Below are 5,138 nucleotides of genomic sequence, written 5' to 3' on the forward strand. Positions count from 1 at the left end.
CAGTTTGTTAGGTGAATTGTTTTTAAGAATAGACGTATAATGAATACGTAGCTAAAGAGAGTTTGTATCAGTCAGTAAAGAGCTTAAGGTTTCATCATTGTTTGTACACTGCGAGTTCTGATGTTGAGTTATTAAGGTACGAGTTGAATTTGATTTTTTATTCAGAAATAGTTAATGGCTTATCTAAACAACCGTTTTCTAAATGCCTTTTGCTATTAAAGAAACTCATTTTTAACAGAAGCATTTATGATGTCATCAGTGTGATATTCTAATGCCTATTTGAAACCAAAAAGGTCACAATATCAATAGGTTTTACAAGGTTTTTAAATATAAAGATGTGCAGTGGGCTCAGTTAGAAATAAAAAGTGACACACATTTTTTGCAGAGAAATGATATTTTTATTGAACAAAAATTAGGCGAATGGTCCCTTCAAAATGTTGTATAATATCAAAACGTAATTTCTTCCAAAATTAGACACGTGGTCATTCAAGATAAAAATATGAATAATAATAAACATTCTCTATACTCAAATTAATTATGTGGGCTCATGATATTAAAATGTTGAATAATAGAACAAAAACTTTCAGGTAGTCTAACTGCAGTGGTTACTGAGCAACAACCGCATCATATGATCACCTGAACAAATCTAATTTAGTTAATTACACTTATCCTTAGACATTAGTAGTAGGCTTATTATATGTTTAACATTACATGCTTTATCTAGTCCCTTAGGTATTAGCAGGAATTAAAGGAGTGTTTTATAATGGTATTCTAATCACACTATGTTCGCTATATTCATCAGGCTGGCTGGAAACAACAAATGTAGTAGTGGTCATAACACTTTATAGAAGTCATTTGTTACTATAATAATTATTATGGTGTGAACATTTTTTAGAAGCTGGCAAATCATGATTATAATTAATTATATTTCTCTTATGATATTATTATTATTAGGCTTATTATATTTCTTAACAAAGCATTCTTTATTTAGTTCTTTAGGAATTTTCCAGAATTAGAAGACTGTACAATAATAGTATTCCAATCACACTATGTTTGCTCATCAGGCCCACTGGGGCATAACAACCAGCTTCGTCAACTTGGAAAAGGTGTTCACACCATAAATCTGATCAAACTTTGCTTAAGATTATATTCTGTACTAAAATCCATAAGGACTTCCCAGAATGACAAGAGAACCCCGAGTTTCTGAGTTTTTGGCTTCATATGTTACACAGGCCTGTGGACTTAAACTTCTTAAAAGTTGTTTTGGATTTAATAACGGATTTTCCATAATTCAACTACGCAGATTTCAAAAATAATATTAATTTTTTTCTATCACGTAAGGATTTTCTACAAGTCGGGAAGAAGAAAAAACTCTTACTTAGATCAAATTATTATTTCGTTTACCACAATGAACATTTTTTATTATTATGTTTGTTAACAAAAATACAAACGAACTGAAAAAAAAAGAGAAGAACATTGATGTGAAACGAATATGAATCCTCATTCATCCTGATTGTTTGTGTGAAATCTACGTCTTTTAGTCTCAAGACCACGTGTTGTGGCCTTTCTTTTATGTACTGCGTTATGGCATTTTGTGAAAAATCTGTACGAGATGGAGAAAAATGGATATCATTTTCGGATTCAACGTATGCGTTATTGTAGACAATGTACAAATCTCAATTTTTATCATTGCAGGCCTGTGTTATCAATATGCTAGACATCCTATAGAAACCCGTTCAGTGAATCAACTAGCAACCAGCAACGGTAGATAATTCCTCAGTTTAAACCTACTGATGTGTACCATCTTTCTGTCCTGACTTATTTTCTCTACTTCTCTCCTTCGACTACTGTTGTTCCTTTAGATGTGTCTTGCAGCCTCTTCCGCTGCATTTATATTTTCCTCTCCCTAGATTGATCTTTTCTTCCTCGGACTTTGATGGCTCAGCAGGTAAACCGTACTTCTCTCTCTCTGTTTCTCTCGCCCATTGGACCATTCACACTTGGCTTCTGTGTCCTATTGGGCTGTTTGGTGTGCCTTATCATGGATCTCTCCCTTTAGGGGTCCACATCTTCGTCTGTCCCTATCCTAGGACCCCTCTTTTTTTCATGGTCCTCTTCCTTTCTTTCCTGATGGGATTGGCCCATTGAATCCTCTATCGATATGTTTATGTCAGGATGTGGATGCTTACAGACTGTTTCTCTTTACTTCACATTCGGTTCTTACATCCAAGGGCCCTTAGACGAGTTCTTCCAGACCTTATCAAAGAAATAAGATTCACGAGAGCAAGTGCACAGGGAGAGTTAGTATGGGCAACTTTTTAGCTTACTACAGCCTTTCATATTTTGAAAATTAAGTATAACAATGTCACTTAATCTCTATTTATGAGCCTTTACGTAATATCTTGGGTTCTGACCATATAGAATTTTTGGCGCCTGACCAGTGAAAGTGGGTACCTCCGTCACATTTAATTCTCGGATATTGGTATTGTTGATCTCATTTCATGCATATTATTTATAGATTTCCGCTTCGCTCAAGGACTGTAAGTTTAATATGGGCCGTTTGTTGGGTTTCTGTTAACTTTTCAACTGCTGGGCCTCCCTTTCTTCACTGCCTCCTTCTTTTCTGTCAACACGAGTAGTAACCATTACTTCGGGAAAACAAGTGATAATTTTACCCTTCTTAAAATGTACATATTCATGTGTGTGTTTAGGTGTACATGAAGTGCGTATGTAGGAATGTATCTAAATGTATGTATATATTTGTGTGTATACATATATATCGCTCAGTTATTAACTATAGCTGGAAGCGAAGTGAAGGAAGATTGCTGAATCCTCGAGCACCCCAGTTTCAGAATTATCCAAATACCTATCATGATTGGATGGAATTGGAAACTTACCTCTTGTCGTCCTCTACACTTGAATTAGAGTGTATAGTCCCCAATATATATATATATATATATATATTTACTATTGTTTTTCTATTAGGCAGTTGACGCCCATTTCACCGAATATCTAATATGAAAAATCCCCCCAAACTATCTATAAAAGAGTGATATATATATACACATTTGTCTAAGTTGAAAGCAGTCTGTTCGTGGTTTTTTTATTGCAATTTATTTCTAAGACCTAGATACATCAGCTTCTTTTGGAATATGTCACGATATGTCATAGATTTGCTGGTCGAGCTACTAATTAGTGGATTCTGTTTCACTGGAATGTCTACTTGATAACTGTTAGGTTGGTCAACAACTGGCTCATCTTCTGTGGAAAGTTGTAAACATTTGAACGAAGCTATTGCATTATATTTCTCACAATAAAAGGTTGATTTTCAGTTCGTTCTTTTCACCTTCTGAGTTTTCTATTTGTTCGAGAATATTTAGCAAGAAGTGAATTCAGAAATACCGTAGAGAGTTTTAATTTATGTTATTGTTGTAAAGTAGCTAATGCAAAATACATATAATGTCTGGGTCTGATAAATGCTTCAACAAGACTGTAGAAGGGCGATAATCTTTAAACAAAAGTTGTTCTTGTTCCATCTGTGATTGTCCAACTATTTCCGTGTGATTATTTTCGTCCTTTATGAAGCCTATGATTATTTTGTAACAATACCTGTAGAACATTTCCTGATGCTGGTTTTTTAACGTTTCGTGGTATCTAAAACCGAAAAATTACATGAGTTAACTTCCAACATTTCAGACTCTGGTGGACATAACAACAGATTCTTTGTTGCGGTTTTAATGGATAAAGTTTTCTTGATAAAATAATCAATATAACTTACCTTTTCTCTTGCTGGTAGATTTCCAAATTTTATCCTGTTCGATATACTAGTAAACCGTTATCGGATATCATCTGTATAGGTGGAACACAAAAGAACAAAATATTTTAAACACAAAATTTGATAATTCAGAAAAATCGTTAGTGCGTCGAATTCCAAGAGAATAACAAATGCGTAAAATTGAAAAGTAGCTTTCGAAAACCGTTATATACATGACCAAGTTTCACGCATACTTGAATTATGATTATATAAAGCAGTGGTGTATCCTAGCTGGTGGTTTTGGTGTATCGCACTTACATATATTGTATATATATATATATATACACTTATATAACAATAATCAAAACATATACAAAATATACCAAAATCATCATGAAAAATGCGGAACTAAAAATATATTAGCATTTAGCATGATAAATAATACTAAATTAGCGCCATCTGGCATTTATCACAATACTTTGCACCACAATCATAAGCGATATACTTCCAAGGTGTTTAACGCATGCTGATAGGCTGAACTATCTTCGCCGCACCAATCACAATAGACGACACATAAAATCAGTACTCGCCAGTCACTGAGGTCAACGATGGCTATATCTCGTATAAATAACATCTTGTGTCACTGCTTTTTCAAAACTGCAGTAATTATATATTTGTCTAGTAATGGATGAGATTCAAATATTTTTATATTGATTAAAACACGGAAAATACACCACTGATATAAAGTAATAATATGTACACATATAACACTGTTGTATTTTATCATAAAGTCTTAATTTATATTGTTTATATTGATTGTTGTTTTGCATTATATTTTACAGAAGTTATGTTTTAAAACTTGAAAAAGTATATTTGTCACCGAGCATTTGGATCCAAAATCATATGTTACTAATATGAGATACAAAATAACTTGGATGATTTAAAAAGAAATCCTATAATAATGTTCCACACGCATGCATACGTATATATTCATGTATCATAGTCAAAAGTAGTGCAGATAATTGACTTTAAGCATTCCTAACAGATATTTCTGACCTTTTACTTGACTGTTCACTACCATCTGATTTGTCACGAGCCAAAGATTGTTGATTTTGAGAGATCATCAGCAATAGATTCTAATCAGAAACAAATAAAACTAATGGATTTACGAATATATCAGATATATCATAATCACTCATTTGGAGACAACAGCCAGTAATCAAAACTCAAAGCAGTTATAGAGACAATCGGGTTTTTAAACCACCATCAATATTTATTGAGCACTTTCTTGAGCTTTCAGAATTTCCATTTCAACTATCTTCAGATGGAGATCAAAACTCGCTTGGATTTTCATTATTTTACAACACGTTAAGAACACATACAT

The 5,138-nt window shown here is 33.2% G+C and overlaps 1 long non-coding RNA gene across 1 annotated transcript; it reads right to left on the reverse strand.

The window, feature by feature from the left end:
* Positions 1-1,592: 1,592 nt before the first annotated feature.
* LOC111086296 lies at positions 1,593-4,891 on the reverse strand. The gene is made up of 3 exons (XR_002611023.1): positions 4,811-4,891; positions 3,779-3,849; positions 1,593-3,654 (listed from the first exon to the last, which is right to left on the reverse strand). It is a non-coding gene; the product is annotated as an uncharacterized LOC111086296 (long non-coding RNA).
* Positions 4,892-5,138: the final 247 nt, after the last annotated feature.

The sequence above is a fragment of the Limulus polyphemus genome, unplaced genomic scaffold (genome assembly GCF_000517525.1).
Source record: "Limulus polyphemus unplaced genomic scaffold, Limulus_polyphemus-2.1.2 Scaffold999, whole genome shotgun sequence".
Lineage (NCBI taxonomy): Eukaryota > Metazoa > Arthropoda > Merostomata > Xiphosura > Limulidae > Limulus > Limulus polyphemus.